The 14893-nt window shown below is 35.3% G+C and overlaps 1 pseudogene; it reads left to right on the top strand.

Annotated features, from left to right (window-relative positions):
- The first annotated feature begins 2453 nt into the window (after positions 1–2453).
- LOC139745300 (uncharacterized) lies at positions 2454–13471 on the top strand (annotated as a pseudogene).
- Positions 13472–14893: the final 1422 nt, after the last annotated feature.

Raw genomic sequence — 14893 nt, 5'->3', positions numbered from 1 at the left:
AATCAATGTTTATAGAATAAAAGTAATCGAGACAAAATCCCAAATTAGTCAGCTGGTGACAGTTTCAAATTGGCAGGAGTTCAGTGAAGAACAGGTTTGTCATGATATTTGTATTTGATTTTACTGAAGACCACTAAGTTTTCACGATATATCATTAAGATGTAAAAAAATGTACAAGGTGTACAATGTATTATGAATTTGTGTATAATAATTTGTGTATATTCAAGAAGAGACTGCATGTGGTATACCTACACAGTGGGCGATATATATAATGTGGGTTTTCTTCGATTTCCTATGCTGAAAATTATTATTTGGATGAAAGTGCAATTGTTTGTGATGGAATGGGTGAACATCATCTGTGACACCTATGTACTTTTCTTTTCTGCAACAAATTTAATCTAATCAGTGACATGAAGAAATGATGTTACCCACGAGTTTAACATTGCTTAATCTTCATGGATATCTTATTTTGAGAGGAATGCAAATTAAATGCAAAAGACACACAATGAAATCTGTGTTCTCTGTGGTCTGTGCATTGTTTTAGATTTGTGCAGGTGGAATACATGAAGTTTAAAAGTACAGTGCAAGTAGAGATGTTGATGTCTGTCATTTCTGTATGCCAATACAATGTATATGTACTTTATACCACAAGAACAAAACAAAATAAAAATTACTGTGTAATTTCAAAGTCATACAGAGGGTTCTTGTGATAAACCTGACATTCATAACACAAACTTCAGTGTTCTGCAATTCTGGTATGAAACACTTTAAAATCAAAAGCGAAAATCTTTATGCCGTATTAATTGTCTCTTTAAAAAAAAAAAAAAAAATCTATGTGCCCCCATATATTCTTGAAATATGTTTAGTCTCTTTTGCATGCACTATTTACACTAGATAAAGAGTTGCAATCGATTTGAATCGTAAGTCCCCAAATCGATGACAACTTTGCCATTGATTTCAAACCATCTTATCCGATAGTTGTCATTGATTATAAATCAATCAAGTTTTAAGTTGCTTTTGCATGGATTAATGTTGGTGAAGATTTGATGAGATGATTATGATAATAAGGTTTATGTAGGTTTTTTTTTTTTTTGGTGTATATGTATGCCTATATGTGTATTTGTATAATTTATTATATTACATTTTAATGCGGATTATTGTATTAATACTGTGGATGATAACTACATCACTGATGTTATTGTAACACAGAAATAGTATTATGTATTGATTTTTTTTAATTGATTGATCACCGGTAATATTTGATATTCTATGTGCGATATGGGTTGCAATAATGTAAACTCTAATATTGTTGTTTTGTACCCCCATGTACGTGTCTAAACCTGCCATTTGTTTTGAATGAAACGGTGGACCTGGTTCTTTTGTATATTTGTTATTCTCACACTTACTTGAACTTGTATAAAGTCATGATTAAACAACAATGTATATATATATATATATATATATATATATATATATATATATATATATATACGTATATATATATATATATATATGTATCTATTTTGTATATATATATGTGTGTGTGTGTGTGTGTGTGTGTGTGTGTTTATATAACATATTTATGTATACATATAGGCCTATACAACATATGTTAGAGAGAGAGGGGGAGAGATTAGTTAGCATGTTGGTTCTACTACACAAGAGATGAAAAGGGGAGACCAGTAAAAAATGCGTTATCAACCTCCAACAAAATTTGATGTTTGTACGTAATTTTCAACGCGTCACATGCTTCTCTTTCAGGGTTACACTCAATCTGAACGAAAAACATCTACACACAAACAAAGCAATGAGCAGGTTGCAAACAACTACATACCACTCTGAAAGGTCAAGGAAAAGAAATTCCTTTTAGATGAACAAAACATCCTGTTTTTTCTAAGTTATCTCCTATAAGGCTCTGCTTACATAATCCGTTAGGCTATACTGATGTCTCACCAAGATAGAGTGTGCTCTAATGCACATTCATTTATAGAGTGTCAAAAATATAGCAGATTTTGTAGCAGGTGGTTCCACTAATTAATCTCTAGAGCATCGTATTAGCGAAATGTGTCATACACAAAGTCAGTGTATTTGCTATCTGTGATGAACGTGTCTATAGCAGTGGACTCATAATTCCCGTTAGATGAAGTGTGTGCGTGGTGGACTCGCCTCCAATGCATTCATGCATGTCTTATACGTGGACCGAGAAGCGCATCTGTAATAAGATGACGTCATGTCGTCGCCGTGGATAATGATGATGATGCTCGGGATGCGTGCGTTGGGAGAAGGAGGAATGGTTATAATAGTGTCGTGCGCAGTACCTGCGTCTCGGGGCTTCTGAAAACATCCTACGTGTCCGCCATCCAACAGCATTGCACTGTCTGTCTGCTTTTGGGCAAAATTATTATACCGTCTCGCATATTTTACCTTCAAATCATCAAAAAACACTGTTCTCATCACCGCGGGCAAGCATCTTCAATCAGTAAGTATATTTCCATATTCCTATTTTTGTGCTACGTGTGCTAATTTCTGTCTGCTTGACGTGAAAAAGGTGTACATTTGCATTAAAATGGAAGCTGTTACTCAGTTATTTGGACATTTGGTCATCTGTCGATGAAATCCTTTGAATTTCAAGATCCTGACACCAGCCTCTCCACTTATTTCTGTAACATGATAAACTGAGTCCTCTGCTTTTTATTACTTATTTACTTTTTTTTTGTCGTTGTTGAAATTGATTTGCCCAAGTCACCGCCACTCGTCCATCTGTCTGAAGGTGGTTGGCGTGGAGCGTAACACATGCTCTATAGCACAAAGAGGAATATACGTGTATGATGCTGAAATGCACAATATGGCGGTCAAATGCATCCGCCACTGCAAAGATTCGATTACAACTGTATGCCTTACCACATGGTAATTTGCATAAATGCTGCTATCACGTAATCTCGTAAGCCAATTCGACCTCAGAATCTCCACAGATCATTTATTAAAATCAATTTCAACAGTTATAATTTCCTAAGGATCCACCATAGTTGGGTCTTGCGATAACTATAAGAAGCAGTTTAATTCCTGGGTGTATTTATATCATCGCGGTTGTTAGTGTGAGTGAAACAACAAACAACGTTCTGTCCTCATTAATGTTGTTTAGGCATGATACTGACATGTATCACAGGGGCCGCGGAAAGGGAGCGCATACACACACACACACACACACACACACACACACACACACACACTGCAAAACCTTCCGCGGCCCCTGTATTACAAGATGGGTGACTACAGTGACAGATGGTAATTCTAATGATTTAGTGTATGATGGCAGTCAAACAATGCAATATAAAATATTTAAGTTTATAAAGTGCAGTACTTTTATTCTTGTGGTGAAATTGTTATCGTACGTGTTCTGATTATGAGAACTTTCAAATAGGCGTGCGTAAAACCTGACGTTACAGTCTGACTTTGTAACAAATCGTTATATAGAGTTTTGATCTATCTTAAGTTCGTTTGAGTCACATCTAGCTATTGAGTTATATATTTGCGATGTGTTTTCCAGTCAGAGACAAGTTAAGATGACACACGGCCAGGTGCCACAGATGTCTTTTGCCAAAGTTTTACCTATCCTTGCAATGGGGTAACTTATCTGCAAAGTAAGATTAAGAAATATGTATGTGAATATAATATATATATATATATATATATATATATATATATATATATATATGCGAGAGATCGATCCCGACCGAAACGCACGGGGTGTCTCATTGCGAAGCTTGAATATGTGGAAGAAATCAAGTTTGAGGTGGACGTTCCTCTCTACTTTTCCCTTTATTCAAACTTTCGGCATGATGTGTGGCCTTCATCAGAATCTACCAAGAGAACATACAGTATTATTTCAATAATTGTCGAGATGGCATAATGTGCCATGATGTAATAATTGCAATGTTATACAGTGTAATATCGTTTAATTCAATAACAATTACCTTTACACAAATCAATCCATTACTTCAACAATAAGATTCAACCTAACATTATCTCATAAACAGAAAAGTGATGTGTATCATACAAAAAAAAAATAGATTCAATTCCTATATATCATACTTGCAAAGTACGATAATCGTACTTCACCATCAATTTCCACATGAAGTATGATGGGTACAGTCATACATTTAGCCGATTTAGTGTTATCTGAGTCAGCATATATATTTGGATATTGTCAAAAGAATAAGATAACTGAAACAACTTCTGAATTATGTTTACTTTCCAATCAGGTGTCATGGGTGTGGTAGCAATGATGACATTGTATGGAATTACATGGGGAATAAATACTTTGGTTAATTGTGGGACGTCTTGCATCACAGCAATGTGCGGATATGTAATACCATGTACAGACTCATGATCTGTCAACAAAATGTTACAGTGAATGCTAACAAAAACAAATTCCATGATTGAATGAATATGATTTGGTGAATATATCTGTGTATGATATTGCACTTACTACATTATGGCTCATTATACCATCTAGACAATTACTTTAATGTGTTCTCTTGGTAGATCCTGATTACGGCCATGACAGGCCGAAAGCTTCATAAAGAGGAGAAGTAGAGAGCAACCTCCACCTCAAACTTGATTTCTTCCACATTACAGTTATACATATGATTTGTAAGCTGAATTCTAGGCTTCGGCTGATATGTTTTCTGCTTTTCTGTTCAATCCATGCATGGGACAAGATTAGTTTGTATAGGAATTCTGTGTACTCCATTATTCCTGTCGGTCCTGGTTATTGTCTTCTTCATCTCATTTGAGACTCTGTCTTAAGAGAGTGTAAAATGTGATGATGATTATACGACAATCTCATTTCATTAAAATCTCGAAGTACCCAACTGCACAGCGTACGGGATGATTTGTAGTTAAACCCATGCACTGAAGATGAAAGCTGACAAATCCATGGTATTTTTGGAATGGTGTGTTGCTTGCACACCACTTTGTTTTGAAACGGAATTACGGAAACATGATGAAAATTGAATCTTCGCTGATATACATAACGGGAGGCGACCTCTCAACATTTGTATATGAAATGTCATTAATAGCAGTTGGTATCAAAATAACATGTTTCAGATTAAGTCCAGGCTGGACCTAAGTTTTGCATTGGGAATAGATATCTTCCTCTGATATCGCAAAGTGTGGTTTTTGTATACCTCTTTTGCTTCCTTCCTTTTCTGGTTGATTATGTATGTTCTGCGATGGAGATAGCGTAAAATTGATTCCGATGTCTTGACTGGTCTACCAGAGAGCATTTTAAGTATTGCATTTGCATTTGCATTCAAGTTCAAGTTCAAATTTATTTCGTTTTTCCACAATGAAATAATATAAACGTAAGTCTCACTTTCTTGAGTGACAGAAACAATGCATGTAAAGTTGTACAGAGAAAAACAAGAATAACTGAAAAAAAAACCTACAGTAGCGATACATTGCAATAGTTGCTGAGGTAAGGATAGTGAAAATATGCACTGTGTGAAAAAAAGGGACCCACTGAAAAGACATTCTCTCAGACGAACTAAAAAGAGCATTCTCTCAGACAAACTTCTTCTTCGTTTAAATCTTCACGAGTTTGTACAATTTTCCTGTCCTTTTGTCCTCCATCAGAAAATGTGCTGTAATTATCATCATCTGCATGCAGTTAGTCAGTGGTTTCAAAGTGAGAGCGATTTACATAATTACGCCATCTATCTCGGCGCCACGGTCCATGCACGTGACAGATTAATGTGCGATTGGTAAACGACATAAACCATATTTATGCGTCACATCCTGTTTAATCCTTTGTTCTATATCACCTGTTTGTTTTTGATTTTCTTTGTTTTTTTTGTTTTATCTTAATTGGTGTTGTTGTTGTTGTTGTTTTAATTTGTTTGTATTGTATTTTCGTGTCTTGTGTGTGTGGTTTTTGTTTTGTTTTGTTTTTAAAGCACTTCTCTCTCTATCATTCTGTTTGTGGGCGTTCTCTTCCCCACAGGGATGCTCTACGTCATCTTGAACCTGCTGCTCCTCGGGGCTCTTGTCGGGAGTGAATTCGTTGGTTTGTCCCTGAAGGACAAGCTCGCCTTGAAGGACCTGCTCATGGGAGGCAACTACTACGATTTTCCAGTCGGCCCGTCACCACGTGACCTGGAAAATACCGCCACCAACTCGAAAGTTGTGATTCCCCCGCTGACATTCATTGCTGGTTGGTGTCTTTTACTTTCACTAATATACATTGTCCACAGTACGGAGATTCACACACACACACACACACACACACACACACACACACACACACACACATTTATACGCCTACTCATCAACGCACACACACAACACACACACACACATATTTATACGCCTACACATAACGCATAATACTATTATACTCAATACAACACGTATACCATGTACATATTATACAAGGTTTGAAGAAAAAAAAGACACACGCCGTTTTCATTTTTTTTTCACGTAGGGGCATCATCTAAATTATTAGAGAAAGATGAAAATCTTTTCAGCGATACTGCACTCATTTCATAACAAGAAATATTTTGAAGATACCAATGAAAATGTATAGATTATGATGCTTTTCAGCAGCTTTTATCTTACATGAAATGTATACATGCATCTCTTCATGTACATGTGAATATGTGCGAAATATTCATATCTATCAGCTTACTTTCAAATGATTTTCTTTATCTGCTCATTTTATTATCATCCTGTTTAAAATTTAGCATGAAAATTAGAGACGTTTCCGCTCTTCATCCTATTAAGGTGGTGCCGGTGAGGGTGTCCAGCATCTTGGAGCCGAGGGTGACATCCCCAACAGGCAGAACCCGATACCGGAGGTGTCAAGTCAGTACGACAATCCTCCCAACCCTTGCCCGCAGCTGGAGGATCTCACCAGTAAGACCATGGAGTTCTGTTTAATTTTTTATTTCATCTTTTGCTTTCTGTGAGGTTTCAGACTCCAAAACCGAAATACATGGTCAAGCGTTGCTCCTTCACCTTAAGTTGTATATTCAGGGCCAAACCACCATAATTTTACACCACAATGATTATTGTCCCAGTTGTTTTTTGAGGAAAGTGTTGGAGAAATGCGATTTTGATTTGCTTTCAGACTTTTAACAAATAATCATGATATAAGAGCACGATCAGCATGAAACCTGTTTCTGAACATCCTGACAGACGAATACGGACTTCTATTTCATGTACGTATTTGTATTCACTTTATTACATCATTCTAATATGCTTTTTCACCTACTTGCACAAACGGCTATTGTTACTTTGAACAAATGTATCTTTGTATATGGAAAATAATGTAATGAAATGAAATTCATTGTTAACTCCTTCTTCTTGGTTAGTTCTCTATAGGGAATTGACATGGGTGACAGTTGGTATCTAATTCGTGAAACAAATAAACAATCGAATACAATTACGAGAAAACGTCCGCATGATTACCGTTCATTTACTGTAAGTTTCTTTGTGCCATTTTCGTTCTTTAAATGATCACAAAAAAAGTATCTCTTTGTCCTGCCACACAAATGAATATAATCTTCTTTAGTTGCGGGTAGAACTTTGTGACATTTATGATAACTTACCATTTTCACGCCTTGCAGAAATAACTCAATGTATTTGCTTCCTTGGCAAAAGATTTTGGAAGGTGTTGCTTCGTTCGATAAAAGAAGAAGAAGAATTTGATCGTTTGTAAATGATCGTTTGTAAATGATCGTTTGTAAATGGATTGACATATCTGTCAGAAAAAAAAAAATCATACTACTTTGTATTTTTTTTTTACTCCTTAATGTCCCACTTGGCTTCCCATGGAATTAAGTATTGTGAAGATGATAGAATGGTTCATTATCAACATGTACGTCCCACCCCCCCCCCCCCCGATAAATTGACCTTTGGAGCATCAGTATGGTACCCGTGTGTCCTCTAAACCGTGGTCTCAAATGATTTATGAATATCAATAAATGCAAAATGAAACTGTGGCAGAAAAATGATCGATGTCGATGTCTTATACATCCGTTTCTTCTTCGATGAATGATTCATGAGTCTATCCATCTCTTCAAAGATAAAATGCGTGTCTACTCCAAGATCCACCGCCACCAGGTGTGTGCCTGCGAGAAGGGCTGGGACGCAGGAGAACGGAGAGACTGCTCCGAGGGTAAGTTGGTGCCATGAAGTGGTGAAGAGGGTATTATTTATGCGCCATGATCCCTGTGCTCCACTAGGGGAAGGGAGCAAAGTTCCTCTAGAGACTCTTTTTTCTTAACCCTCTAATTCTTTTTATTATATATATATATATATATATATATATATATATATATATATATCGGCTACCGTTTTAGCTACTATATTTTGCAAAGACGATGCTAGTCACCGAGTTCCCCTTTGATCACTTTTGCAGACTTCTTTTCTTCTTTTTTTAAATCAGCGATCTCGTGATTTGAGTAAATATAGTTGCTAATGTTGGGCACATTATTATCGTTGTACTTAATCATTTAGTCTTATACAGACATGTCAGAGATACTAATAGGTTGAATTGTTTACCACATGCATATGGGAGGGTTATCCTCCATGTTCTTAGACAGTTGGAACAGGATAATCTTTTTTTTTTCTTTTTACGTTTAAAGGGATGGTATAGTTTTGGTTGAGATGGAAATTAGGGTTTTAACTTTTTACGAGACAATTAGAAAACTTCTTATTTGAAATATAAAAGAGCATACAATCCAAGAGGAATAAAAAGTTTATTTGACAAAAAAAAAAATCAATCTGAAATAGCTGAGATATCTGGAAACAAAGAGGTCCTTGTTTTACTTTTTTTATCCCAGCGATTTCAAAACCGATTTTCATCAAATAAACTTTGAATTCCTCTTAGATTGTATGCTCTTTTTTATTTCATATGAGTGCTTTCAAATTATCTTGTAAAAAATTAAAATCTGAATTCCCATCTCATCCAAAACTATATAATCCCTTTAATGTCCCTCATATTCGTATGTTACTGAAATGAAATTACATTTTATGTATGATATTGTTCATCATTTGCAATATTATCAAGCTGCAGTAAGTATAATGGAAGAGATGGAAGGGGTACATTTCTCACATTCTAGAGCGAGTTTTACAAAACAAGGTCTAACACACTATTGAACAGAAATAAATTTGTGGTTTTTTTTTTTAAGTTTTGTGTTCATCACTTTTGTGTTCCATTCAAATGAATGTGATATTGTAGGTATCACTGATGTGCATTGCTAATTTCTCGAAACTTTTTGTCACAATTCACAGCTCCTAAGTGCTGTCTGCCTAACATGCCGAATGATGCAGAATTCGTGAACAGATATCAACAGTCCACCAGATCTCTGAAAAAACAGGCAAATCTTCTCCCAGACCAGGGTCAGTATTCAACGTGAAATAATAATTATCAACCTGCGTTGTCAAGTTATTTTTAATAATTTGAATCAAATGCAAGAACAGAACTGCTCGAGTGAAAGTTTCATTAAGTCAGACAAAAGAAAAGAGAATAATTGAATAGAATTCAGAAGTTTGTATGTATTTTCCCTTGGAAATTGACATTGGTCAAGGTTAGATAATAGTGCATCGTACATGAAGTGACAACTGTAAGTTTCTTAGTGCATTCATAATTCGATATTGTTATTATCCATTTCAACATGAATTTAAAAAGAAATGATATCCTTACATACTTCACATTTTTTTATATTTGTAACGAACACCTTAAAGGCATAATTTACCATTTGCAGAATAAGCAAAAAACCCAGCATTAGTGCTTTAGAATAGTTCTAAAATGTGAGTTAGGGATAGAAACAACCACTGAAAAAATTTGAATCCGCATAATCGATGTTAAGTATTGTTAGATACACAAAATGTGAACAATAGTTTTAATAAAAATGTTTCCCGACTAAACAGTCTACAGTTACGGTTAAATGAGAAAAATACTGATATCTTCTTATATTTTAGGCTTTATTGCAAAAATCTTATATGGTTATAGGATGTTTTGTCATACAACAGACCTACACATATGCATCAAATGTGATATCTTGAACACTTTTTAAATCACTGCTCCCAAAGGTAAACAGGACCTTTAATGAATTTATACAGGGTGCATGATATTACAGTTGATACTGACAAAAAATAATAATTCTACGATAGGTTTGTTATGCAAATATTTTGAAGGGAGAGGTGAGACAGTGTATTTACCAAAGACTTGTCACTGCTTGTCTGATCAATTTATGCATACAATTTCAGATTAATGACTAATTGACAAATTCTCCTTTACAATTCCATAACACTTTTCTAATACTTTTCCGCCATTGATATTGACGTCAAGTTCGATCATTATTCTTTTTTAGCGTATACTAATAGTTTGGTTGATATGGCACCGACGTGCGATGTGATATGTTATATAGTTTTATATGTTTACATTCTAATATTCTAGTAAGTATTGTTCATAGAATCAGCATCAATATCAATGAGTAAATGTACAATAGTATACAATTGTATATAGAAGAATTTGAAATGAATATGTTTTATTGGTATGGCAAATTGGTGCTGTTGTTGTTTTGTCCCAGTGTTCCACGTCTTACAAGCTTGGCTTTCTTAGTGGAACACTGTTTTTCTATTGTTGTGGTTATTTACAATTTTTATTGCCATGGCAATATCCATTGTTTCTTTTTATGATATCATTCGTGCATATACTTTATATTGTATTTGAAAAAAAAAATCCTTTATCAGACGAGTGTAAGAAAAATGAAAAATTGTATCACTTTGGATTATGTCAACTTTTTCTTTTCTTTTTGATGATGGAAATAAATACACTATTGAAATTGAAATTGAAATTGAAGTTTCATAGGAAGATATCTCTTACGCTGACCAATGATCGACGATCTTTGTTTTGAACTATAGCTTGTACTAGCTCATAGGCACCTATATATGAATTTTTCATGAACCAACTACCGTGAATGAACGACTGACATTTTCATACAATATTGGGGGGGGGGGAAGAATATCATAGTATGACGTCATTGGGTATCCCATGCTACCTATTATCCTATGTTGATGAAGTTGCAAAAATGCTTACTTGTTCGCTTTTATCATGTATTCGCGTCTTTCTCTTTTTCAGTTCCACTCCACGTTTCAGCAAAAGAGTAAATCAAATGGCAGCTTAGGCGAAGCGGATAAACTTCTTACTCCTGCTGGCATTGTTGTTCTGAAAAGAAAATCCAACATGATAGCTGTCTTCAAGAGCATTATTATTGATTATAGACATGTTATGACTAATAGAGAGGTGATGATCATCCCAAGTTTTAAATTCTCTCCACTGTGTGTACAAATATAGAATAAGTATTCCACCGGAAACAAGCGGGCTGACCACTCGGCCAAGAAAACCCCTGTCTACAAGAGGGTAAGTAAATCATTTGAATGAATGCTACTCTTTTATTTTAATTGCACTTTAAGCGATTGGAACACCTTTTAGATTATCCCGTTTTCTGCATGCTTCACTATTTCTGCGTACTCCGCCGATACACCACTCAAAGTTATCTTTTTGTCATAATATTGCTATACATAATTATGTAAAAACAGAGTTTGTGGTTATTGTTGTTGGTTCAATCTAATAGTAATCTCTCTAGAAAAAAAAAAATGATCATGAAATTTTCATTTCTTCAGAGTGCTTATCACATTCATGAAGGAATTCCAGTACAGATTTCTTCTCTGTGCTTTCTGCAGACTGTAACACACTATATAAAATTGTTGACCAACAATTTTATATCATGACTCCATTTTCCAATACTTGAAAACATTGTCTACAGTTCTAAACCGATGGCGTCATCAAACAAAAATATAGAGGGTTTTGCAGATTTTCTTTCTTGCAAACATCAAAATCAATAACAAGTAAGTATTTCTATAAGCAATATATATAACCATGCGGATAGTTATTTTGTCTTCTTTTTTATGTAGATGTTTTGTAGATTTAAAAAAAAATATATAAATCCCTTTCGGAATGTTATCAACCTCTATAGGGAAATCTTGGAAGTGAATTACTCTCATTGCGGAAATTGACACAATGTAAAAATGGAATCCCTTCTCCCGCGATGAATATGTTACCCCTTCCTTAGAATCAATGAATAAGAAGGAGTGAGCACTGGACGACCAGCAAAATAATTATTGGCATGCATGTATTGGGTTTCTGTACATAACAAAGTCTTTCATATTCGTAACAACAATATTGATTGAGCTTTGTTTTTATATGCAACACCTTTCTCAAATGCCGTGTGTGTCCGTTTGTTTGATTTGCTCCCTGTGTAGAGCGCTAATCCATTTCTGGAAGGCAACATGCTGAATAACGTAGCCAAGAAATCTCCGAATATGATGGTAAGGATCGAAACGTTGTCATTGTAAAAAATGCACTGTTCATTTCATATTTAATGGGGTCATTCCATATGAGCTCGTCACCCACGAGTCATACGGCCCACGAGCTTGACATTTAAAAAGATCTATATCCATGAGTCAATATACACTCACGAGTAATAGGTCCCTACAACCCACGAGGCCCTTGAACTCGACATTAGGAAAAAAAAAAAGAGCTCCATGATTTAATGTCCGGCTGGTGGGTCTTTTTGCGTAGTGTCGAAGTCGTGCTCCTAATTTGCCTATTGTCGAAATCATGGGCCTTATTTGCCTGTAAGTGTCTAGCCAGTCGAGGTATATTTCAGTTGACGTTGAGTTCGTGGGTCTTGTTCATTTAGTGCCTAACTCGTGGGCTGTATGGCTCGTGAGCTGTATAACTCGTGGGTTGTATGAGTCGTGGACAGTATGACTCGTGAGTATTGAGCTCGTGACGTGCACCCACATACTGGTGTCTCAATTTCGAAGATTGTCTGACTTTGTAGACTGAGCTGTAATAGTGTATAATGATGTTCAAATGGACGAGAAAAAAACAATTAAGCATGATTATAATTATTTTAAACCTTTGAAAATTACACAGTCCACTATCTGAAAGAACACAACCTTGCATAAAAATTTTCTCGGGAATTCTATTCTCACACTATACTCTCTGAGAGTTAAATTGAGTGGGGTATGATTTTGCGGGAAGTCACTCATTTTCTAATGCTTCGAAACATTTCCTGTATGATGCATAGCATTAAGACGCAAAACATGTTTTACCAATACAGAGTAATGAGAGTTCAACTTCCACCCGAACGACTTGATTAATTAATCTCTCAATGCCATGCTCTTTCTTCTATCCTCCTCAGAACGCATACGTCAACCCCTACATCTACAATCAACCCCGCCTGCACTCCGTGGTGGCCAAGAAAGCCCCACTCTACTCCGGCTCCAAGCCAGTGATGTAGACGAAAGGATGGTTGCATAATAATCAGCATTGATTTTCTCCTTCACCATGCTATAGGTTCTGTTCAATTCAATCATCAGTTATACGTTCTGTTTGCTGGGGGGGGGGGGGGGGGGCAACGGACCGCTCAATTTTTGTTGTTTTTTAACTTTGTACATGTTTAGGTTCAAAGCCGACACTTCTCACATCACTTGGAGACATTCAGCAGGATTTCTATAATGAAATGGTGAAGGAAAGATAAGGAGGAAATGTTTTGAAATCAAGGAAATCTCTTATTTGAACAATTCTTGTCCGTGATTTATTTCAGTGATAATCATTCAAATTTTCTTCAAATGACATCATTGTTTTATTTTACGTGTTATTACTATAATTATTCTCGTCATTTACCTTTGTCATTATTATGGTGATAATGATGAAGTATTATTATTCTTGTTGTTATTACTTTTACAAACATTATTATCATTATTACCTATTAATCTTTTTATGTATTTATTTCTACGGTTGGTAATAGTAAAAATCTCGGTGCTTGGTCGAAAACACAACAGGGGTGCTCGTGCAATATACATTGATTCAATTCGGTAAAATAGCTCATCTTTGTTCTTGTCATCATATTAAAGGAAAAGTGGACCACATAGCGATTGCATACATCTCGTTCACTCAAAACAAAACCAGTGGGGAAAGTTGCCGTTGCATGTCTGTCCTATCATTATCATTATTATTATTATTATTATTATTATTATCATCATCATCATCATCATCATCATCATCATTATTTCTATTATCACTCTATCGTTAGTTGAAAACATTTCTTTAATTTCTCACTATCATACCTGTTGTCCAGTAAACAAATAGGTTGTGAAACCATACTTGATAGTTGTTGAATCTTATCTTTTTATTTCTTGTTTATTTATTAATGAATTTATTTATTTATCTAATTTCCTTTTTGGTGTAGGCATCCATCCTCGTGCACTATCACTTGTTAAACTAAGCGTCTGTAATCAAGAAGATTTCGTGTATGGCTGCATGCGGAATTCAATCAAAAAATCAAAGAATAAAAAGAGAAGAATATCGCATGATTTCAGAATTAATAGTGTAGATAATTGTGTAATTTACATATTGTAAATAAGATCACGTATCACGTATAAGTCTGATTTATGATGAAGGTCTCAATCTGATCATGATCACTATAGATTGTGTCAATGTTGTGGAGGGGATTAGGATTTACCACAACTGTTGATTTTTAAATGATGGGGATGTGATTGCCGCTTCATAGGTTTTAATATAATTTGGTGGTGTCAGTGGAAGAAAACAAAAATACAATATACATCTTGTTTCTATCATCTAAGCTTTCAAAGGCGCAGCTGCTGACGACGCCTTGGACAAACTTTGCTGTCATGGCTTGTTTTGAAAAAGCAAAAAGAAAATCAATTTCTTCGAAGCATGTAAGAGTGAATGAAATTGTTGACTGACGTTTGTCATGTCACTGTGCGTCTATTCAAGCTTCGTCATGTCAAA

This window comes from Diadema antillarum, unplaced genomic scaffold (assembly GCF_040938485.1).
Source record: "Diadema antillarum isolate AM-2024a unplaced genomic scaffold, OU_Dant_1.0 scf00000036, whole genome shotgun sequence".
NCBI classification, from domain to species: Eukaryota; Metazoa; Echinodermata; class Echinoidea; order Diadematoida; family Diadematidae; genus Diadema; species Diadema antillarum.
Note: the sequence above shows the minus strand (reverse complement) of the source record. Positions and strands in the feature narration are given on the sequence as shown.